The following is a 25,848-nucleotide window of genomic DNA, read 5'->3' on the forward strand; positions in this document are numbered from 1 at the left end:
TATCTTCCACAGATAAATTACCAGGTGCGTGAAGCTACTCCCTGATCTAGGGTCCTGTACCCTGCCATGCTCGGTACCGGTCCGGTTACTGGAGTTTCCGGTGCTGACCGTTCTCCAAAACTAAGTCTGGGCACCCTTCTCCAATACACTGCGACCGGGCCTCCGACTCCTCCAGACCCAGACCACCGTCTGAGACCTAACCAAAGTCTCCCAGGGAGCTACAACTCCCCCAGCTCCTCACTCTCTGAGGGCTACTCTTCAACTGACTATGTCCCTCCCACCAGTCTGCCTGACCCCTAGGCAGGTGGCCCTTTTCCAGCTAGACCACCCACTGGTGTGCCTGACGATGTGGTGTGAGATGTGGTTAGGATTTGAGTGCTGATGGAAACAATACCAGAGTTAGGATCCCAGAACCATGGCGGATGAGTTCTGCACCATATGAGAAAGGAGTGCAGTTCCCTGTGACACCCTGATAAGGTCAGGGGCGTTACAACAGTACCTAAATAATATTGCCATACAGTGCTGTGCTCAAACACCATTACTAATGAGAACACAAATAGTACTTCTATACCATCGTTAATTATTAACAAATATACTAGATTAATCAAGGCATTTTTGTTAATTTTCTCAAAGTGCCTCAAACATTCTGCGACTTCTGATATTTTTATGCTAGTCCCCGCGACCTTTGCCAAAGTGTGTGTGGGATTACGGCAGGAAGGGGCAAAACTAAGCCCACCTGTGAAATAATAATTTGCGAAACAAAAATTAGACCAATAATGGATGCCAGTCAATGAATTTGGTGACTATTACTCCAGCGCGTATTTGATTTACATGCAAAATGTTACTCTTAATGAATTGAAGCCCTAGAGTCCAAGTATAAATAATACCGCCCAATAATACTCAAATATTATTACCATCACGTACACTAATAATACCAAAAGACAGTGTGTGATCCCTTAATACATTGTCTATGTTTGCCTTTGCAATGTGACAATTTTTTTTTACTTAGGCGGGACAATTGTCACACGGAGTTTTACTGAAAAGTTGCCAACTGTCATGGCGTCATCAAACGCTGTTCACGCTGCAGATTCTGACACTTTACTCGATTGTTTCTCTTGTGTTTCTGATCTACACAGGCATACTCTGGAGTCGACCAGCAGTGTGCTCAGTAATAGACAGGCTAGCAAGAATTAACCTCTGCTAGCCTGCTTGTTAGGCTTCTGGGGTCACCTGTTGTAAGGAAGCCTATCACATCTGCTCATTTCATACTTAGGTGGGAGGAGATCTTCCACCCACTCCGACTATAGTTTCTGCTTTGTTGGTCTGTGTGCTGAGGTATTCTAGATTTGATAGAGAAAGAGTCGCTTTATTCTTGGTGTTGTTGTGGAGTTTGCCTGTTGTCTTGCTGTTTCCACCTTGCTCTTGTTTGCCTCCTAATCTCTTGTCGTCTTATACCTCTGTGTGTACATGTTGTGTGACAGAGTTTTTATTTCCCCAGTTTGTCTATTTTTGTGGGTTAAATCACACTCTTACCCCTTCCCTATGGGGGAGAGGCTGTAAGATCAGGGCTGGTCAGGAGCAGGTCAAGAAAGGGAACTCAGACATCCCCACCATTAGGGGTATCTCTGAGACTAGGGATAGCACAAAGCCTCTTAGTCGGAGGGTCAGTTTTACGGGCCTCAGTTTCTGCTATCCCCATAGTCCCATGTGACACAATTCCTTTAAAGAAAAACTAAACTGCATGGGGTGAACATATAATTGGTGCAACCTGTGCAGGGGCAAAGGACCCCAAGAGGTGAGGGGCCAACGTCCTCTTGCCAAGCAGATTGAATTGTACATTATGATCAGCTATTGGATTGCATCTGTCTGTATACGCTCCTGCTCTGAATATGATTTTTCATATTTGGCAGGCATTTTTAATTCCTGCAGAATAGTGAAGTTCCCAGTACTGAGACCACCACCAATCATGCAACAGACCCCCGTACAGAGCGCAGCTCTGCAGACAGTAACACATATGTATTTAAAGGGAACCTGTTAATTCAAATATTTTGGAAGGGAAGTGACCACAAAAAAAAAGTTTTGGGCATGTTTTTTTTTTTCCATGAGGTCACCACATAGGATAATTAATGCATTATGATAAGTTGTTATGCATGAAGGAATAGCAATTATGTGTACTTTTTTATATTTAAGGGATGACATGCAAAAATATATTGCAGAAAATAATATGATAACTGACAAACAGCATGGATTCATGAAAGATAAGTCGTGTCTAACCAACCTGTTGGGGTTCTATGAGGGGGTAAGTTCAAACCTGGATATTGGTAATGCAGCTGATGTGATTTATTTGGACTTTGCAAAGGCATTTGATACTGTACCACATAATAGCCTTATAATAAAGCTCCAGAAGCAAGGACTAGGGGACACAATATGCAACTGGGTAAGGAATTGGCTAAAAGATAGGAAACAAAGAGTAGTCATAAATGGAACATTCTCTAAATGGGCTATAGTCAGCAGTGGGGTGCCGCAGGGATCTGTGCTTGGACCGATTCTTTTTACTCTCTTTATTAATGACCTTGTGGATGGGATTGATAGTACAGTGTCAGTCTTTGCCGATGACACCAAACTATGTAGGATATTAAAAACTGACCTGGATAGTACAATATTACAAAAAGATCTGGATAAGATGTCAGAATGGGCAGATACTTGGCAAATGAGATTTAATGTTGATAAATGTAAAGTAATGCACTTAGGACGGAGTAATCCTATAGCTGCGTATACATTAAATGGAAGTAAACTCGGGACTACAGAACAGGAGAAGGACTTGGGTATTCTCATTACAAATAAGCTGAGCAGCAGCACTCAATGTCAAACAGCAGCTGCTAAAGCAAACAAGATTCTAGGGTGTATAAAAAGAGAGATTAGATCCCGTGATCCCAACGTATTGTTACCCCTCTATAAATCACTTGTAAGGCCACATCTGGAATACGGGATCCAGTTTTGGGCTCAACATTTTAAAAAGGACATTCAGAAGTTAGAGTCAGTTCAAAGGCGGGCAACTAGACTATTACAAGGAATGGAAGGCCTCCCATATGATGACAGGTTGAAAAAGTTAGATATGTTTAGCTTAGAAAAAAGACGTCTCAGAGGAGATCTCATTTATATGTATAAATACATGTGTGGTCAATATAAAGGACTGGCACATGACTTATTTCTTCCAAAGACAGTACTAAGGACCAGGGGGCACTCACTGCGAGTGGAAGAAAAGCGATTCCGACACCTAAATAGGAAAGGGTTCTTTACAGTTAGAGCGGTCAGACTGTGGAATACACTACCACAAGAGGTAGTAATGGCAGATACTATAACAGCTTTTAAAAAAGGGCTGGATGATTTCCTCATTACACACAACATTGTTGGTTATAAATGACTTAGTGACTAAATGTAGAACTGGTGGAGGAAGGTTGAACTAGATGGACCTAGGTCTTTTTTCAACCTAAGTAACTATGTAACTATGTAACTATATATTCTTGTTTCTAATGTGAACTTTCTTTTTTTGTACATTTATTTTAGCTTGGACCTTGTCATTTTCTCATTGCTTATATAATACACTACAATACTTATTTATGATGAAAGCTTGAAAAAGTTAGATATGTTTAGCTTAGCTAAAAGACGCCTCAGAGGAGATCTCATTTATATGTTTAAATACATGTGTGCTCAATATAAAGGACTGGCACATGACTTATTTCTTCCAAAGACAATACTAAGGACCAGGGGGCACTCACTGCGAGTGGAAGAAAAGCGATTCCAACAGCTAAATAGGAAAGGGTTCTTTACAGGTAGTCAGACTGTGGAATGCCCTACCACAAGAGGTAGTTTCATAGTTATAGTTTTTTAAGGTTGAAGGGAGACTCTAAAGGGGGCTTTACACGGTAGCGATATCGCTAGCAATTTGTAGTGTAGTGTATTTTAGTGTAGGACTGCTTCAAATGAGATTTGCCGTGACGTGGCGAAGCAGCTCAAGAAATTGCAATTTTTTGCCAAAAATCTCAAAATTTTTAAAATAAGTACAGTTTGGAATGTTTAGTGCTGTAGTGCACAATTGGTGCTGGCTTTTTGTTTTTTCTTCATTGAATTGGTCGGTGGTTGACCTCCACCTTGCTATGCACCCCAATTTGGGATGTATTCCATCTGTCTGGATTTTGGCGGTTGGTGACTGTTCACATTAAGTCATCAGGCTTTGTCCACAGGCTATTTACTTCATGCAGCATTTGCTTGGACCTGTCCCGCCCACAGCCATGACTCAGTCATGGGTACGGGATTGAAATAGACCAGGTGAGTGCTGCTAAGAGCAGTTCTACTATTCATATGTGAGGCCGTATGGCACATTTTATAAAAATATTTTAGTGTAGGACTGCTTCAAATGAGATTTGCCGTGACGTGGCGAAGCAGCTCAAGAAATTGCAATTTTTTGCCAAAAATCTCAAAATTTTTAAAATAAGTACAGTTTGGAATGTTTAGTGCTGTAGTGCACAATTGGTGCTGGCTTTTTGTTTTTTCTTCATTGAATTGGTCGGTGGTTGACCTCCACCTTGCTATGCACCCCAATTTGGGATGTATTCCATCTGTCTGGATTTTGGCGGTTGGTGACTGTTCACATTAAGTCATCAGGCTTTGTCCACAGGCTATTTACTTCATGCAGCATTTGCTTGGACCTGTCCCGCCCACAGCCATGACTCAGTCATGGGTACGGGATTGAAATAGACCAGGTGAGTGCTGCTAAGAGCAGTTCTACTATTCATATGTGAGGCCGTATGGCACATTTTATAAAAATATTTTAGTGTAGGACTGCTTCAAATGAGATTTGCCGTGACGTGGCGAAGCAGCTCAAGAAATTGCAATTTTTTGCCAAAAATCTCAAAATTTTTAAAATAAGTACAGTTTGGAATGTTTAGTGCTGTAGTGCACAATTGGTGCTGGCTTTTTGTTTTTTCTTCATTGAATTGGTCGGTGGTTGACCTCCACCTTGCTATGCACCCCAATTTGGGATGTATTCCATCTGTCTGGATTTTGGCGGTTGGTGACTGTTCACATTAAGTCATCAGGCTTTGTCCACAGGCTATTTACTTCATGCAGCATTTGCTTGGACCTGTCCCGCCCACAGCCATGACTCAGTCATGGGTACGGGATTGAAATAGACCAGGTGAGTGCTGCTAAGAGCAGTTCTACTATTCATATGTGAGGCCGTATGGCACATTTTATAAAAATATTTTAGTGTAGGACTGCTTCAAATGAGATTTGCCGTGACGTGGCGAAGCAGCTCAAGAAATTGCAATTTTTTGCCAAAAATCTCAAAATTTTTAAAATAAGTACAGTTTGGAATGTTTAGTGCTGTAGTGCACAATTGGTGCTGGCTTTTTGTTTTTTCTTCATTGAATTGGTCGGTGGTTGACCTCCACCTTGCTATGCACCCCAATTTGGGATGTGTTCCATCTGTCTGGATTTTGGCGGTTGGTGACTGTTCACATTAAGTCATCAGGCTTTGTCCACAGGCTATTTACTTCATGCAGCATTTGCTTGGACCTGTCCCGCCCACAGCCATGACTCAGTCATGGGTACGGGATTGAAATAGACCAGGTGAGTGCTGCTAAGAGCAGTTCTACTATTCATATGTGAGGCCGTATGGCACATTTTATAAAAATATTTTAGTGTAGGACTGCTTCAAATGAGATTTGCCGTGACGTGGCGAAGCAGCTCAAGAAATTGCAATTTTTTGCCAAAAATCTCAAAATTTTTAAAATAAGTACAGTTTGGAATGTTTAGTGCTGTAGTGCACAATTGGTGCTGGCTTTTTGTTTTTTCTTCATTGAATTGGTCGGTGGTTGACCTCCACCTTGCTATGCACCCCAATTTGGGATGTATTCCATCTGTCTGGATTTTGGCGGTTGGTGACTGTTCACATTAAGTCATCAGGCTTTGTCCACAGGCTATTTACTTCATGCAGCATTTGCTTGGACCTGTCCCGCCCACAGCCATGACTCAGTCATGGGTACGGGATTGAAATAGACCAGGTGAGTGCTGCTAAGAGCAGTTCTACTATTCATATGTGAGGCCGTATGGCACATTTTATAAAAATATTTTAGTGTAGGACTGCTTCAAATGAGATTTGCCGTGACGTGGCGAAGCAGCTCAAGAAATTGCAATTTTTTGCCAAAAATCTCAAAATTTTTAAAATAAGTACAGTTTGGAATGTTTAGTGCTGTAGTGCACAATTGGTGCTGGCTTTTTGTTTTTTCTTCATTGAATTGGTCGGTGGTTGACCTCCACCTTGCTATGCACCCCAATTTGGGATGTATTCCATCTGTCTGGATTTTGGCGGTTGGTGACTGTTCACATTAAGTCATCAGGCTTTGTCCACAGGCTATTTACTTCATGCAGCATTTGCTTGGACCTGTCCCGCCCACAGCCATGACTCAGTCATGGGTACGGGATTGAAATAGACCAGGTGAGTGCTGCTAAGAGCAGTTCTACTATTCATATGTGAGGCCGTATGGCACATTTTATAAAAATATTTTAGTGTAGGACTGCTTCAAATGAGATTTGCCGTGACGTGGCGAAGCAGCTCAAGAAATTGCAATTTTTTGCCAAAAATCTCAAAATTTTTAAAATAAGTACAGTTTGGAATGTTTAGTGCTGTAGTGCACAATTGGTGCTGGCTTTTTGTTTTTTCTTCATTGAATTGGTCGGTGGTTGACCTCCACCTTGCTATGCACCCCAATTTGGGATGTATTCCATCTGTCTGGATTTTGGCGGTTGGTGACTGTTCACATTAAGTCATCAGGCTTTGTCCACAGGCTATTTACTTCATGCAGCATTTGCTTGGACCTGTCCCGCCCACAGCCATGACTCAGTCATGGGTACGGGATTGAAATAGACCAGGTGAGTGCTGCTAAGAGCAGTTCTACTATTCATATGTGAGGCCGTATGGCACATTTTATAAAAATATTTTAGTGTAGGACTGCTTCAAATGAGATTTGCCGTGACGTGGCGAAGCAGCTCAAGAAATTGCAATTTTTTGCCAAAAATCTCAAAATTTTTAAAATAAGTACAGTTTGGAATGTTTAGTGCTGTAGTGCACAATTGGTGCTGGCTTTTTGTTTTTTCTTCATTGAATTGGTCGGTGGTTGACCTCCACCTTGCTATGCACCCCAATTTGGGATGTATTCCATCTGTCTGGATTTTGGCGGTTGGTGACTGTTCACATTAAGTCATCAGGCTTTGTCCACAGGCTATTTACTTCATGCAGCATTTGCTTGGACCTGTCCCGCCCACAGCCATGACTCAGTCATGGGTACGGGATTGAAATAGACCAGGTGAGTGCTGCTAAGAGCAGTTCTACTATTCATATGTGAGGCCGTATGGCACATTTTATAAAAATATTTTAGTGTAGGACTGCTTCAAATGAGATTTGCCGTGACGTGGCGAAGCAGCTCAAGAAATTGCAATTTTTTGCCAAAAATCTCAAAATTTTTAAAATAAGTACAGTTTGGAATGTTTAGTGCTGTAGTGCACAATTGGTGCTGGCTTTTTGTTTTTTCTTCATTGAATTGGTCGGTGGTTGACCTCCACCTTGCTATGCACCCCAATTTGGGATGTATTCCATCTGTCTGGATTTTGGCGGTTGGTGACTGTTCACATTAAGTCATCAGGCTTTGTCCACAGGCTATTTACTTCATGCAGCATTTGCTTGGACCTGTCCCGCCCACAGCCATGACTCAGTCATGGGTACGGGATTGAAATAGACCAGGTGAGTGCTGCTAAGAGCAGTTCTACTATTCATATGTGAGGCCGTATGGCACATTTTATAAAAATATTTTAGTGTAGGACTGCTTCAAATGAGATTTGCCGTGACGTGGCGAAGCAGCTCAAGAAATTGCAATTTTTTGCCAAAAATCTCAAAATTTTTAAAATAAGTACAGTTTGGAATGTTTAGTGCTGTAGTGCACAATTGGTGCTGGCTTTTTGTTTTTTCTTCATTGAATTGGTCGGTGGTTGACCTCCACCTTGCTATGCACCCCAATTTGGGATGTATTCCATCTGTCTGGATTTTGGCGGTTGGTGACTGTTCACATTAAGTCATCAGGCTTTGTCCATAGGCTATTTACTTCATGCAGCATTTGCTTGGACCTGTCCCGCCCACAGCCATGACTCAGTCATGGGTACGGGATTGAAATAGACCAGGTGAGTGCTGCTAAGAGCAGTTCTACTATTCATATGTGAGGCCGTATGGCACATTTTATAAAAATATTTTAGTGTAGGACTGCTTCAAATGAGATTTGCCGTGACGTGGCGAAGCAGCTCAAGAAATTGCAATTTTTTGCCAAAAATCTCAAAATTTTTAAAATAAGTACAGTTTGGAATGTTTAGTGCTGTAGTGCACAATTGGTGCTGGCTTTTTGTTTTTTCTTCATTGAATTGGTCGGTGGTTGACCTCCACCTTGCTATGCACCCCAATTTGGGATGTATTCCATCTGTCTGGATTTTGGCGGTTGGTGACTGTTCACATTAAGTCATCAGGCTTTGTCCACAGGCTATTTACTTCATGCAGCATTTGCTTGGACCTGTCCCGCCCACAGCCATGACTCAGTCATGGGTACGGGATTGAAATAGACCAGGTGAGTGCTGCTAAGAGCAGTTCTACTATTCATATGTGAGGCCGTATGGCACATTTTATAAAAATATTTTAGTGTAGGACTGCTTCAAATGAGATTTGCCGTGACGTGGCGAAGCAGCTCAAGAAATTGCAATTTTTTGCCAAAAATCTCAAAATTTTTAAAATAAGTACAGTTTGGAATGTTTAGTGCTGTAGTGCACAATTGGTGCTGGCTTTTTGTTTTTTCTTCATTGAATTGGTCGGTGGTTGACCTCCACCTTGCTATGCACCCCAATTTGGGATGTATTCCATCTGTCTGGATTTTGGCGGTTGGTGACTGTTCACATTAAGTCATCAGGCTTTGTCCACAGGCTATTTACTTCATGCAGCATTTGCTTGGACCTGTCCCGCCCACAGCCATGACTCAGTCATGGGTACGGGATTGAAATAGACCAGGTGAGTGCTGCTAAGAGCAGTTCTACTATTCATATGTGAGGCCGTATGGCACATTTTATAAAAATATTTTAGTGTAGGACTGCTTCAAATGAGATTTGCCGTGACGTGGCGAAGCAGCTCAAGAAATTGCAATTTTTTGCCAAAAATCTCAAAATTTTTAAAATAAGTACAGTTTGGAATGTTTAGTGCTGTAGTGCACAATTGGTGCTGGCTTTTTGTTTTTTCTTCATTGAATTGGTCGGTGGTTGACCTCCACCTTGCTATGCACCCCAATTTGGGATGTATTCCATCTGTCTGGATTTTGGCGGTTGGTGACTGTTCACATTAAGTCATCAGGCTTTGTCCATAGGCTATTTACTTCATGCAGCATTTGCTTGGACCTGTCCCGCCCACAGCCATGACTCAGTCATGGGTACGGGATTGAAATAGACCAGGTGAGTGCTGCTAAGAGCAGTTCTACTATTCATATGTGAGGCCGTATGGCACATTTTATAAAAATATTTTAGTGTAGGACTGCTTCAAATGAGATTTGCCGTGACGTGGCGAAGCAGCTCAAGAAATTGCAATTTTTTGCCAAAAATCTCAAAATTTTTAAAATAAGTACAGTTTGGAATGTTTAGTGCTGTAGTGCACAATTGGTGCTGGCTTTTTGTTTTTTCTTCATTGAATTGGTCGGTGGTTGACCTCCACCTTGCTATGCACCCCAATTTGGGATGTATTCCATCTGTCTGGATTTTGGCGGTTGGTGACTGTTCACATTAAGTCATCAGGCTTTGTCCACAGGCTATTTACTTCATGCAGCATTTGCTTGGACCTGTCCCGCCCACAGCCATGACTCAGTCATGGGTACGGGATTGAAATAGACCAGGTGAGTGCTGCTAAGAGCAGTTCTACTATTCATATGTGAGGCCGTATGGCACATTTTATAAAAATATTTTAGTGTAGGACTGCTTCAAATGAGATTTGCCGTGACGTGGCGAAGCAGCTCAAGAAATTGCAATTTTTTGCCAAAAATCTCAAAATTTTTAAAATAAGTACAGTTTGGAATGTTTAGTGCTGTAGTGCACAATTGGTGCTGGCTTTTTGTTTTTTCTTCATTGAATTGGTCGGTGGTTGACCTCCACCTTGCTATGCACCCCAATTTGGGATGTATTCCATCTGTCTGGATTTTGGCGGTTGGTGACTGTTCACATTAAGTCATCAGGCTTTGTCCATAGGCTATTTACTTCATGCAGCATTTGCTTGGACCTGTCCCGCCCACAGCCATGACTCAGTCATGGGTACGGGATTGAAATAGACCAGGTGAGTGCTGCTAAGAGCAGTTCTACTATTCATATGTGAGGCCGTATGGCACATTTTATAAAAATATTTTAGTGTAGGACTGCTTCAAATGAGATTTGCCGTGACGTGGCGAAGCAGCTCAAGAAATTGCAATTTTTTGCCAAAAATCTCAAAATTTTTAAAATAAGTACAGTTTGGAATGTTTAGTGCTGTAGTGCACAATTGGTGCTGGCTTTTTGTTTTTTCTTCATATAAATGACTTAGTGACTAAATGTAGAACTGGTGGAGGAAGGTTGAACTAGATGGACCTAGGTCTTTTTTCAACCTAAGTAACTATGTAACTATGTAACTATATATTCTTGTTTCTAATGTGAACTTTCTTTTTTTGTACATTTATTTTAGCTTGGACCTTGTCATTTTCTCATTGCTTATATAATACACTACAATACTTATTTATGATGAAAGCTTGAAAAAGTTAGATATGTTTAGCTTAGCTAAAAGACGCCTCAGAGGAGATCTCATTTATATGTTTAAATACATGTGTGCTCAATATAAAGGACTGGCACATGACTTATTTCTTCCAAAGACAATACTAAGGACCAGGGGGCACTCACTGCGAGTGGAAGAAAAGCGATTCCAACAGCTAAATAGGAAAGGGTTCTTTACAGGTAGTCAGACTGTGGAATGCCCTACCACAAGAGGTAGTTTCATAGTTATAGTTTTTTAAGGTTGAAGGGAGACTCTAAAGGGGGCTTTACATGGTAGCGATATCGCTAGCAATTTGTAGCGATAGCGAGCGTGTAATCACCCGCCCCCGTCGCGCATGCGATTGTTTGTGATCGCTGCCGTAGCAAACATTTTCGCTACGGCAGCATCACACATACTTACCCGGTCGGCGGCATCGCTGTGACTGCCGAACAATCCCTCCTTCAAGGGGGAGGGACGTTCGGCATCACAGCGATGTCACCGTAACGTCACTAAGTGGCCGGCCAATCAAAGCGGAGGGGCGGAGATGAGCAGGACGTAACATCCCGCCCACCTCCTTCCTTCCGCATTGTGGCCGGCGGCAGGTAAGGAGACGTTCCTCGCTCCTGCGGTGTCACACATAGCGATGTGTGCTGCCGCATGAGCGATGAACCACCTGGATAAACAACCTTTACCGATTTTTGAGTTTGGGACGACCTCTCCATGGTGAACGATTTTCACCATTTTTGAGGTCGTTTAAGGTCGCTGGTCAGTGTCACACTCTGCGATATCGTTAATGATGCCGAATGTGCGTCACTAACAACTTGACCCTGAGGACAAATCATTAACGATATCGTAGCGTGTAAAGCCCCCTTTAGTCCATCTAGTTCAACCCGTAGCCTAACATGTTGAGTAATAGCAGGTAGTAATAGCAGATACTATAACAGCATTTAAAAAAGGGCTGGATGATTTCCTTCGTACACACAACATTGTCGGTTATAAATGATTTAATGACAAAATGTGTAATTGGTGAAGAAAAGTTGAACTAGATGGAGCTAGGTCTTTTTTCAACCTATACAACTATGTAATTTATTACCTGTAACTGCAGGGCTGCGTTCACACGTTGTGGCTGCAGTGTATCTACTGTAGATGCAATTGCAGTAAAACTGCAATATTTTTGCATTAATTTTTTTTTTTTTTTTTTAAATTGGTGCAAATCAGTGCAGTTTGCTGCAATCTGACAATTGCAAAATAAGCAGCTTGCTCCCAATCTGTGAACAAATCCTAACACTGACAGTCAACTCAATGTTTGTTTCTAAGGCCGGTTTCACACATCCGGCTTTTCGCCGGTTTGCCGTATCCGGCGCTCTCCCGTACAGACAATACAGTACAGTGACAGCGCTGTAACTTCCGGGTCACATGCGCCGGTCACATGACAGCATGTGACCGGCGCTTGTTGCGCTGTCACTGTACTGTAGTCACTGTATGGGAGAGCGCTGGATCCGGCAAACCGGCGAAAAGCCGGATGTGTGAAACCGGCCTTAAGCGGGCTTTACACGCTGCGACATCGCTAATGCGAACTCGTTGGGGTCACGGAATTCGTGACGCCCATCCGGCCGCATTAGCGATGCCGTTGCGTGTAACACCGATAAGCGATTTTGCATCGTTGCAAAAACGTGCAAAATCGCTAATCGGCGACACGGGGGTCCATTCTCAAATCTCGTTACTGCAGCAGTAACGAGGTTGTTCCTCGTTCCTGCGGCAGCACACATCGCTGCGTGTGACGCTGCAGGAATGAGGAAGCTCCCCTTACCTGCCTCCCGGCCGCTATGAAGAAGGAAGGAGGTGGGCGGGATGTTACGTCCCGCTCAGCTCCGCCCCTCCGCTGCTATTGGGCGGCGGTTCAGTGACGTCGCTGTGACGCCGCACGGACCGCCCCCTTAGAAAGGAGGCGGTTCGCCCGTCACAGCGACGTCGCCGGACAGGTATGTATGTGTGACCGGTCTGGGCAATGTTGTGCGGCACGGGCAACGATTTGCCCGTGTCGCGCAACAGATGGGGGCGGCTACCCACACTAGCGATATCGGGACCGATATCGCAGTGTGTAAAGTAGCCTTTACTGAGCCTAATATATGTACAAAATGGCCTTTATTAAGCCCTTAAATAATGACAATTCATCAGAATCCTACAATTATGTTGCTGAGGTCATAGGGACCCCCGACTAACTGCTTAGATATGCTATTAACATGTAGGATTAGAATTATCTGTAATCTAGGTGTTATGGGGCAGCCTGGCAGCTATTATTAGGGCTGCCACAGACAGGTTTAGCCTTAGGCGGGCTCTACACGTTGCGACATCGCTAGCAAATGCTATCGATGCCGAGTGCGATAGCACCCGCCCCCGTCGCACGGCCGATATATGGTGATTGCTGCCGTAGCGAACATTATCGCTACGGCAGCTTCACACGCACATACCTGGTCGGCGATATCGCTGTGACTGACGAACTATCCCTCTTTCAAGGGGGAGGTGCGTTCGGCGTCACCGAGACGTCACCGCGATATCACTAAGCGGCCGGCCAATAAAAGCGGAGGGGCGGAGAGGAGCGGGACATAACATCCCACCCACCTTCTTCCTTCCGCATTACCGGTGGATGCAGGTAATGAGATGTTTGGCGTTCCTGCGGCTTCACACACAGCGATGTGTGGTGCTGCAGGAACGAGGAACAACATCGTATCTGCAGCAGCAGCGATATTATGAAAATGAACGACGTGTCACAGATCAGCGATTTTTGACTGTTTCACGCTCGTTCATCGTCGCTCCTAGGATTTACACATTGCGATGTTGCTACGGGCGCCGGATGTGCGTCACAACAACCGTGACCCCGACGATATTTTGGTAGCGATGTCGCAACGTGTAAAGCCCCCCCTTAGCCACTCTGTCCCAGATCTCAAAGGTTTCCCTGACTCTCAATCTTTTACTGCTTTAATAGGAAACTGGATTTACAGATGAACCCTTGGATTGGGGGTCATGGAGTAGGGAGTGGGCCAATTGAGCTAGCTGGCAGAGAGTAGTCAGGAAGCCGCGTCAAAAATCGGGAGGTCACAAACAAGAACAGGATAACAAAGCTGAAGGATGGACAAAATGTAAGCCGAGGTCTGACAACATGAAAACAAACAGATTAAGTAATGACTGAAAAGACAGGACTGAACCAGAACAAGATTAACTATAACCGGCAATAAAAAGAAGAATAAAGAAGCTTACGTAGCTGCCAGTGTAACGCTCCTGAACCCCTCAGGGCACTACTAGGTACTGCATCCTGACAAAGATGCAGGGCCTATCCCCAGGGACCTGGAAACCCAGTGCCAGTACCAACAACATACATAACATCCCCAGTTTCCCACTCCCCGTTAGGGATGACTGGCTAGTACAGGACCCAATGGATGGCCACCCAGAGGTGGAGCCAGTCCAGTCCACAAGAAGGCAGCCCAGTGGGAGGGGATAAAACAGACACAGACTGACACTCAGACAGGAGAGTCCCGCAGTGACAGTTGAAGGGGATGGACGTGTCTCCAGACGGGGTTATGTAATGGTGACCCAGGTGGCAAGAAGAGTGGTTGCCAGGGACGGTACAGTCAGGTACCTCTGGAACCAGAGCACTGACGGGGCACAGGGCCCTAGGTTAGGCGACAGCTTGGCGCAACCTGACAAATACCTGCACAGTGAGGGAACTTTCACGGACCTCACTGACCCAAAGAATCCGGGGGCACCAGCAGTAAACATTGAGCCAGGGCCCGGTACAGAATACCAACCCTACAGGGTTTGCACTGCCCGCCATACGGACGAGAGACTGCCAAAATACAGTAAGGGACCAACAAACACTCCAGGCTACGGGGTCCCAGCCACAAGCGAGAGGTGCCGGAGAAAGAGACTACCAGGTCACCACACTGGCACTCGGACAAAAGGGACCAGGGGTCTGAACCACCCGTCCTCGAGGCCACCATTCCATCTTTCAGTGAGTAAACAGAAGTTGCACTGCATCCCCACTGTGTGGTCTCCCTTCTTTCTGCGACGAACCCCTCCATCCATTCTCTGGGGCCCAGCCCTACTTGCGGAGGGCCTACCATCTCGGCTGCCACCACCATCAGCCCCAGAGGTAATAGACTGTGTAGCGGCGGTTCCATCACTATAACCACACAGAGAAAATATTACCAAAAAGTTTAGTCTCAAGCTCCCATACTGGTCTCAAAGAATATAGAAAAGCATGGTGGCAAACGGCGGCAGCACAGAGATTACACTTCGGGCCATTGCACAAGGGGCTAGGCTGGATTTCAACAAGGCTTCTGATTTGATTTTGAGGAAAAATGAATGTAATTTGGTGTCAAGCCCAGGGAACAGAACTATAGAGCGTACAAATAATATGGTCATACTGACCTCAAGTTTCACCACCTTATGTGTACCTAAACCATTACAATGTGCTGATATAATGCTACCATACAAAACTCACAATCTCCAATGGAACTGCTATGGCAGAGTTATTTTCCCAGAGATGTGAATATAAATTTTAGGAGGTGATAATATTGTGTATGACAATAAAACGAACAGTAAATATAATATTCTTGATTAGCCTCTTTACAGCCTCAGATTGCACACAGAGATAAGGTGAAGTTGAAGGAACCTTCACACTTCCTGGAGTGGCGATTGATCTGTTTTCTGTTTGTCCAGTAGTTTTAGTATGTTCTAATCTAGACAAAGACTCCGGTAAGAGGTGGTGTTTACCGTGTTGTGCTGGGAAGTGTAACCTCCAGCTCTGCTACAGAAATAACTAGTGTCAAGTTTATCTACATTGGAGGCCTTTCTATTTTGCCATCGGCTATTGTTTTCAGTGTATTCAATATTACCTTCTGGACAACATTCACGGAAACTCCACAAAGCTTAACCCCTGCCCAACAGGTGATTTTCTGTTTTTGCGTTTTTATTTCCTTCTCCCCTTCTCCAAGAGTCATATTTTTTTTATACTTCCATCAATATAACTGTATGAGGGAATGTTTATTTATGGGGTGTAGCTATGAACAGTGCCATTCATTTGACCAATCAATGTAATGTAAAATGTGAAAAAAAATTCCAAGTGGAATGAAATTGAGCAAATTAAAAATGCAATTGTCTTTTGGATTTTGTTTTTACGGCATTCAATGTGTAGTAAAACTGATTCTCCAAGTCAATGCGAATATGATAATACCATATAGAGTACTGTGTATGTGTGTGTGTGTGTATATATATATATATATAATATACAGCTGAGTGTATGTATGCATGTATGTATGTGTGTGTGTGTGTGTGTGTGTGTATGACCGCTAAAGGAATCCTCACCGCTGCATGTACAATCACGAAATTTTGCACACACACTCCATTTGACTCAGGGAACGTCATAGACTGTGTTTTGAGGGGACATTTTAACCCTATAATTTACAGTTATTCGCCAAAAAACCTGCCTCCATTAAAGTCTATGGGGCTGGGAGCCACACTGCAGCCAGAACTTCAGGAGAATGCGCAGCCACGCCCTTAATTGGAAGGTTGGTGTCACAATGCATCCAGGGAAAGAGCCAGACACAGACAGATAGAGGAAGAGACAGACAGACAGACAGGGAAAGAGACAGGGAAAAAGACAGGAAAAGAGACAAACAGAGAAAGAGACAAACAGGGAAAGAGACAGACAAACAGAGACAGACAGGGAAGGAGACAGACAGAGACAGTCAGGGAAAGAGACAGGGAAAGACAGACAGGGAAAGAGACAGACAAAGAGACAGAGTGAGAGAGAGAGACAAAGACAGACAAACACAAACAGATGCAAACAGACATAGACAGAAAGAGACAGGCAGTGAAAGAGACAGACATACAGGGAAAGATACAGACAGACAGAGACAGGCAGAGGTAGACAGACAAAGAAACAGACAGACACAGACAGAGACAGACAAAGAGACAGACAGGGAATGAGACAGACAGGGAAAGAGACAGACAGACACAGAGATAGAGACAGACAGGAGAAGAGATAGAGAGATGACTCGCCCACCCCAGGGCTATGGGACACCCGGTGCCGGACCGGACTAGTCCGGTGGTAGTCAGTGGTGGCTGGGCCCGGCTCCGTGGCCCTGGTGGGTGTCAGTTGAATATGTGGCTTGAATTAAAGTTTGTGTTCGTGACGCCACCTGTGGTATGCGGCTACTAAGCCGCCGCTGCTGTGTGAGGCCTCCGGGATGATGTTATGGCAGCAATGGTAGTACTGCTCCCCACAGGTGGAGCAATGCCCGGGGCACGGTTGGTGTTTGTGGAAGTCTATGGTGCTGCGTGACTAACACGGTGCAGGGCCGACCAGCAGTGAAAGAAACAGGCACAAACAGTAGTCTCTTTACCTTCTCCTCTTTTACTCGGCAGAAACTTAGTCCAGGGAGACCGTCACAGGTGGTAAAGATGATCCGGCCGGCCTGGAAGTGCCTGGGGTGATCTTTGGCCAGTTGAGTATGAGGCCTACTCCTTAATCTTTCTCTGCTGTATTAGGACACTGCACTTTGGGTTTGCAATTGCCCTCTTGCTGCTGGGACTTGTTGTTCGTCCCCTTTTCTGTGTGGTAGACTGCGCAGGCCCTCTCTGGTGCTTCTCTGCTGGAGTCTACACCGGGCCCTTGGGATGCAGCTCTACCTTCAGATTGCTTCTGGGACAGGGGGCTTACAGCTCTCCTGCCCTCCGGATTCAGCTACCAGGGATGGATTTTATGCCCTGGCAACTACAGACTCCGATGTCCGAGTCCCTGCTGTGCCTCTCTGCTCCCCTTGCTTCACTGGGCCAAGCTATCCCAGCTCTAGGCCCCAGTTTACAAGGCAGCACTACTCTGCGTCTGCACTCTTTCACTCCTGTCTCCAGACTAACCACCACTTCCTCCTTCCAGCCAGACTTAAGGAATCCTCCCTGAAGTTCCAGGTTCAGAGCTCCCCCTGCTGGCCGGAGGGAGAACTGTGTTGAGTGTTAACTTACTGGCCAATAGATCTCCCAATTACCTCCAGGCTCAGCATTAACCCTTTTGGGAGGGCAATGCTGTTGTGGCGACCAGGTCCTGGGGCGCCACACTCCCCCTTAGTTAAATTCAGTACTCCCGGACTGTAGAAACAAACATGACATGTTAGAACATTTCATCCCATTATGGGAGGCGCAAATACTTTAACGTTACAACCTTAAACATTACTATAAGAGTCCAGTGTGGCTCCCTGCCGGGTGTCCATTACACTGCTCCATGGGGGACCCGCCGCGTTCAAACCCCCAACGTAGGCTCTGGGCGTGCGTCAGAGCATTGATGACCCCACTCTATGCACGCCGGACGGGTTTTTCTTCAGGGGTGTTGAGCACACTGGTGCTAACTATGAACAATTTAGGTGTTGGCCACCCATAGTCCAGTGGCCCATTGCTTGCACCCAAAGAATCTCATCTTTATCTCTGCTGCGGTGCGGGTGTCAAAAGTACTCTTTAGCTTGGCCAGTATCTGGGCTGCTGTCCCTTTATCTGTATCAGGCCAGGACTTCACTTCACGCTGGGCTGCGCCGGCTAGCTGTCCCATTAATATGCCCACCTTCTGGCTCTCAGTCAGCGGATACACCCGGAATAAGCTGTGCAGGCTTTCTCTGAAGTCACTCAAGGTATGGGACTCCCCGGAGTACTGCGGCAGCCATTCTGCTCCCGGTATGTACGGCATGGTGATCGGCATTACCGGCGCTACAGTGGGGGCTGGGGCGACGGCGACTGGGACTACTTCGGCCGGTGCTGCGGCGCCCTGGGCGATGGCAGCCACCTGCTCTCCCTCGGAGTCGGACATCTTCCTCCCCCTTAGTGAACCTTACCAGGCTCCGTTCACTTTTCAAATTTTCTTCCGGGTCGCGCGGGGTTAACAGCGCTCTGCTCTGATGGCGCGCTCCCTTCGCGCTCTTTGTCAGGCACGCCCCCCTTCTTCCTGCGCTCGGCGCGGCTAATGGCGGCGGCAATTTACAACCAGTACACAGTCTTTTACACAGTTCTTCAGGCGCACAGTACCCGGTGTGACCGGGCACTAAATCCTGTTCGTGACGCCAAAGTTGACTCGCCCACCCCAGGGCTATGGGACACCCGGTGCCGGACCGGACTAGTCCGGTGGTAGTCAGTGGTGGCTGGGCCCGGCTCCGTGGCCCTGGTGGGTGTCAGTTGAATATGTGGCTTGAATTAAAGTTTGTGTTCGTGACGCCACCTGTGGTATGCGGCTACTAAGCCGCCGCTGCTGTGTGAGGCCTCCGGGATGATGTTATGGCAGCAATGGTAGTACTGCTCCCCACAGGTGGAGCAATGCCCGGGGCACGGTTGGTGTTTGTGGAAGTCTATGGTGCTGCGTGACTAACACGGTGCAGGGCCGACCAGCAGTGAAAGAAACAGGCACAAACAGTAGTCTCTTTACCTTCTCCTCTTTTACTCGGCAGAAACTTAGTCCAGGGAGACCGTCACAGGTGGTAAAGATGATCCGGCCGGCCTGGAAGTGCCTGGGGTGATCTTTGGCCAGTTGAGTATGAGGCCTACTCCTTAATCTTTCTCTGCTGTATTAGGACACTGCACTTTGGGTTTGCAATTGCCCTCTTGCTGCTGGGACTTGTTGTTCGTCCCCTTTTCTGTGTGGTAGACTGCGCAGGCCCTCTCTGGTGCTTCTCTGCTGGAGTCTACACCGGGCCCTTGGGATGCAGCTCTACCTTCAGATTGCTTCTGGGACAGGGGGCTTACAGCTCTCCTGCCCTCCGGATTCAGCTACCAGGGATGGATTTTATGCCCTGGCAACTACAGACTCCGATGTCCGAGTCCCTGCTGTGCCTCTCTGCTCCCCTTGCTTCACTGGGCCAAGCTATCCCAGCTCTAGGCCCCAGTTTACAAGGCAGCACTACTCTGCGTCTGCACTCTTTCACTCCTGTCTCCAGACTAACCACCACTTCCTCCTTCCAGCCAGACTTAAGGAATCCTCCTTGAAGTTCCAGGTTCAGAGCTCCCCCTGCTGGCCGGAGGGAGAACTGTGTTGAGTGTTAACTTACTGGCCAATAGATCTCCCAATTACCTCCAGGCTCAGCATTAACCCTTTTGGGAGGGCAATGCTGTTGTGGCGACCAGGTCCTGGGGCGCCACAGAGACAGATAGGAAAAGAGATAGACAGACAGACAGACAGACAGACAGAAAGAGACAGACAAAGACATAGAGAGAGAGACAGACAGGGAAAGAGACAGACAAAGAGAGAGAGACAGACAGAGAGAGAAAGGCAGAGAGAGAAAGACAGACAGAAAGAAAAGGAGACAGTTGGAGACTTGGAGAGAATCAGAGAGACAGTTACTATCCAGGGTAATGTTGGGTACTACAGCTAGTATATACACCGTGTGCAGAATTATTAGGCAAGTTGTATTTTAGAGGATTTTTTTTATTATTGATCAACAACTATGTTCTCAATCAACCCAAAAGACTCATAAATATCAAAACTTAATATTTTTGGAAGTTGGAGTTGGGTTTTTTTAGATATGGCTATCTTAGGAGGATATCTGTTTTTGCAGGTAACTATTACTGTGCAGAATTATTAGGCAACTTAATAAAAACTAAATATATTCCCATCTCCCTTGTTTATTTTCACCAGGTAAACCAATATAACTGCACAAAATTTAGAAATAAACATTTTTGACATGCAAAAACAAAACCTCTAAAAATTAGTGACCAATATAGCCACCTTTCATTATGATGACACTCAACAGCCCACCATCCATAGATTCTGTCAGTTGCTTGATCTGCTTACGATCAACATTGCGTGCAGCAGCCACCACAGCCTCCCAGACAATGTTCCGAGAGGTGTACTGTTTTCCCTCCCTGTAGATCTAACATCTTATGAGGGACCACAGGTTCTCTATGGGGTTCAGATCAGGTGAACAAGGGGGCCATGTCATTATTTTTTCACCTTTTTAGACCTTTACTGGTTAGCCACGCTGTGAAGTAGTTGGATGCATGTGATGGAGCATTGTCCTGCATGAAAATCATGTTTTTCTTGAACGATACAGACTTCTTCCTGTACCACTGCTTGAAGAAGTTGTCTTGCAGAAACTGGCAGTAGGTCTGGGAGTTGAGCTTCACTCCATCCTCAACCCGAAAAGGTCCCACAAGTTCATCTTTCATGATACCAGCCCATACCAGTACCCCACCTCCACCTTGCTGGCGTCTGAGTCGGAGTGGAGCTCTCTGCCCTTTACTTATCCAACCTTTGGCCCATCCATCTTGCCCATCAAGAGTCACTCTCATTTCATCAGTCCATAAAACTTTTGAAAAATCAGTCTTCAGATATTTCTTGGCCCAGTCTTGACGTTTTATCTTATGTTTCTTCTTTAAAGGTGGTGGTTTTTCAGCCTTCTTTGCCTTGGCCATGTCCCTGAGTATGGTACACCTTGTACTTTTTGACACTCCAGTAACGTTGCAGCTCTGAAATATGGCCAAACTGGTGGCAAATGGCATCTTGGCAGCTTCACGCTTGATTTTCTTTATTTTGCACCTTTTTTGCCCAACACGCTTCTTGCGACCGTGTTGGCTATTTGCCATGAAATGCTTGATTGTTCGGTGATCACACTTCAAAAGTTTGGCAATTTCAAAACTGATGCATCCCTCTGCAAGACATCTCACAATTTTGGACTTTTCAGAGCCTGTCAAATCTCTCTTCTGAGCCATTTTGCCAAAGGAAAGGAAGTTGCCTAATAATTAAGCACACCTTATATAGGGTGTTGATGTCATTACATGACACCCCTCCTCATTACAGAGATGCACATCACCTGATTTACTTAATTGGTAGTTGGCTCTCAAGCCTATACAGCTTGGAGTAGGACAACATGTATAAAAAGTATCATGTGAACAAAATACTCATTTGCCTAATAATTCTGCACACAGTGAATATAAAACTTACAAAATGTTAGGGATATTTGTACTGGTGTAACTAGAGTTTGATAAGCCCAGGTGCAAACTTTGGACCTGGGCCTCCTTCCCACTCATACACCGACTCTCGCGGTATCTGATAATGACGCAGACACTCGGGGTACAGGTAAACGACAGTGACACTTTCGGTACGGTATAGTATGGCTCACACTTTGCTCTTTCCCTCAGCACCCATGTTTCTCATGATCTGAAATCCCTCTTTTATCAGTACCTAGATTTCCTATGTTCTGATACATCTTGCCTTAGCACCCACTTTCCCCATACTCTGCTATACATCTTTTCCTCAGCACATAGCTTTCCCATGATATCAGAGCATGAGAAAGTTGGGTGCTGAGGGAAAGATGTATAGCAGAGCATGGGAAAGCTGGGTGCTGAGGGAAAGAGCCTTTTTTCCTCAGCACAAAACTTCCCCAGCCCATGCTTGTATCTTCGTTCCCCCTCGTAGCTCTCCAAATACTATAATGGCTCCCACATAGCATTCCATATAGTATAATGGGTCCTACATAACCCTTCATATATTACGAATACACCCCAATAGTCCTCCATGTATTATAATGCACCTCGCATATTCCTCCATGTATTATAATTCACCCCATAGTCCACCATATATTATACTGCACCCATAGTCCTCCATGTATTATAATTCACCCCACAGTTCTCCATATCTTATTATGCAGCCTCCATAGTCCTCCATATATTATAATGCAGCTCCCATAGTCCTCCATATTTTATAATGCACCACATGGTATTTTCATATTGTATTATGCAGCCTACATACCGTTTAATGTACACCCATAGTCCTCCATATATTATAATACAGCCCCTGAATCGTGAATGTATTATAATGCAGCTCCATAATCCACCATGTTTTATAATGCAGCCCCATAGTTCTTTATATTATAGTATGCAGCCCCCATACCGTTTAATGCACTCCATAGGCCTCCATGGCACACTCATAGGCTTCCATATATTATAATGTATCCCCATAGTCCTCCAAGTTTTATAATGCAGCCCTATAGTTTTTCATATTATATTATGTAGGCCCATACCATTCAATGCATCCTATTCCATGTATTATAATACACCCCTATAGTCCATGTATAGGATGTCCTTCATATGGTATTATTCAGGGCCCATACCGTTTAATGCACCCCCATAGGACTCTGGCCCCCGTGTACTCACTTATTAGAAAAAAAATGAAAGTCCTCATCTCTCCTCGTTCCCCCGCTGTTTCTGTCAGCGTCCTCTCTTCCTGCTCTTTGCATGTCTCAGCACAGCAGCCGCGCAGTAGTGACGTCATCACGCTCTGCTGCACTGAGACGTCATGCGCAGCCACAGGGGGAGAATGATGAAGGATGGAGCGGTAAGCTCCTCTCCATCCTTTATCATTACTTTGTGCAATGACGGGCAAGGGGGATCTGGTGCCACCACTGACTCGCGGGCCCCATAGCAGCTGCGTGGTCTGCTACTGAACAGCGCAGCTTCTCTCTGACAGAGAGGAACCAACTACTTCTCTGCAGGGTGGGCGCTGGGCCCCTAACCTTGCCGGGCTCAGTCACACTCACAATCTCTACAACTGTGGTCGTTACGCACCTGGATATTTGGCTATCAGATGAAATTTAAGCATGTGACACTTGTGTACTCTCACCTCCCTTAAATGTGACTGGAGTTGTGTGGTATTCATCATCCGGTTCCGAAGGGCATTGTTCACAATGTAGCGGCCATCGGTGTGGGATGTGGCCAAATGACGTCCACTTCTATGCCTTTCTGTGACTGTTCCAGTCTCTCTGTATCTCTGTTGCATCCTGCTGATGACAGTCTGTGACACTCTAAGCTCAGAGGCCAATTCTGTCTGAGAACATCCTGCTTGAATCCTCTCAATGGCGAGGTACAGCTGATCAATTGTTAGGTGTTGCCTTGGTCTCATGATGTCAAAATGTGAACAGCATGTTGAGGAGGACTGTTTAAATACCTATTCTATCTGACCCTGAAATGCGATTTATGGATCAAACACCTGTTGTGAATTTCACCATTAAGCTCCTTGTTAGAGAACAGAAAGTTGTACAAAAAGTACTAAAACATTGAACAGTTGGATATGTGCATTCAAACGTTTAGAGATCACGTTACATTAACCTAAAAAGGTTAGAGGGCATTGTAAGATCATCCTGAAAATTCACTCAGAAGCAAAATATCCCTAACTTTTTGTGAGTAGTGTGTGTGTATATGTATATATAATATATATAATATATATATATATATATATATATATATATATATATATATATAATCTCACTGCACTCTCACCAATGTTATTCACTGAGGAAGTATCCATCTTGTTGTTTGCCACTGGGCATTATTTTCTTTCTCTCTTTTTTGGATTAATTCTGTATCTCGTGTGTTTATGCCTGTTAAATATACTCTATCTGAGGGGTCTCTAACTTGGCTATAAGGCTTGAGTATAAGGACCACACACAGAAAAAAAAAAAATTTGGAGGGCCGCATTCCTTGCCGGACAAAGTGAATATTTTAATGATAGCATTTTTTTTTCTATACAACTTGCGATCTCCGGTTTTTGAACATTTTTCATTTGTTGATTATAGCAAATATGCACTTTCATTTCACCTTTTATATATAAACATATATTGTTAATGGTAAAAAAAAAAATATTTCATACTTTATTTTGATTTATTATTATTTTTTTACATTTTATTCCCTTGTAAGTAATATAATTTTACAATAAGCACCATATAGTATTTTTGGCCAACATTTTGTAGTAATGTCCCCATCCTTGTCCCATTGTAGTGACTAATGTGCCCATCTTGTCCCCTGTAGTAATTCCTTGTCCCCATCCTATATTAATGTGCCCATCCCTGTCCCCATCCTGTAATAATGTGCCCTATCCTTTTCCCCGTAGTAATCTGCCCATCCTTGTCCTTTGTAATAATGTGCCCATTTTGTCCCCTGTAGTAATCTGCCCATCCTTGTCCTTATCCTGGAGTAATTTGTCCATCCTTGTCCCCTGTAGTAATGCACCCATCCTTGTCCGTTGTAGTAATATGACCTTTCTTAGTCCCCTTTTAGTAAAAGTGTGCCCATCTTTGTCCCCTGTAGTATTGTGGCCATCCTTGTCCCCATCCTGTAGTAATGTGCCCTTTCCTAGTCCTTTTGTAGTAATGTGCCCATCCTTGTCCCCTGTAGTAATGTACCCATCCTTGTCCCCTGTAGCAGTGTACCCATCCTTGTCCTCTGTAGAAATGCGCCCATCCTTGTCCCTTGTGGTAATGTGACCTTTCCTAGTCCCCTTGTAGTAAAAGTGTGCCCATTCTTGTCCCCGTCCTGTAGTAATGTGCCCTTTCCTAACCTCTTTGTAGTAATTTGCCCATCCTTGTCCCCTGTGGTAATGTGCCTTTTCTTAGTCTCCTTGTAGTAATGTGCCCATAAGTGTCCCATGTGGTAATGTGCCCATCTTGTCCCTTGTAGCAATGTGAACATCCTTGTCCCCATTCTGTGGTATTATGCCCATCTTGTCCCCTGTAGTAATGTACCCATCCTTGTCCCCTGTAGTAATGTGTGCATCCTTGTCCTCATCCTATAGTAATGTGCCCATCCGTGTCCCCATCCTGTAGTAATGTACCCATCCTTGTCTTGGCCTGCTTGCACAACCCGATCAGATGAGTTCATTAATCTCTATTTTTTCCTGTGCTCCCTCTCTCCAAATGTTATTTTGCAGCTTTGTCCCATCTTGTCCCCTGTAGTAATAGGCACATTCTTGTGCCCACGCTGGTACTCTTCTTGTAGTAATGTCCCATCCTGTAGTAATATCCCTTATTATGTCCTTGTTCACATACAAAAAAGAAGGATTATTCTCACCTGTCCTCCATTCCCTCGGTGTCCTCTTACTTGCTTCTTGCAGCCCGCACACACATAGATTCCATCATGATTGTGGCCCAGTACATGGGGCTGCTGCCATTAGCGCTTTCCTTTAGGGGAAT

This window comes from Anomaloglossus baeobatrachus, chromosome 5 (genome assembly GCF_048569485.1).
Source record: "Anomaloglossus baeobatrachus isolate aAnoBae1 chromosome 5, aAnoBae1.hap1, whole genome shotgun sequence".
Classification (NCBI taxonomy): domain Eukaryota; kingdom Metazoa; phylum Chordata; class Amphibia; order Anura; family Aromobatidae; genus Anomaloglossus; species Anomaloglossus baeobatrachus.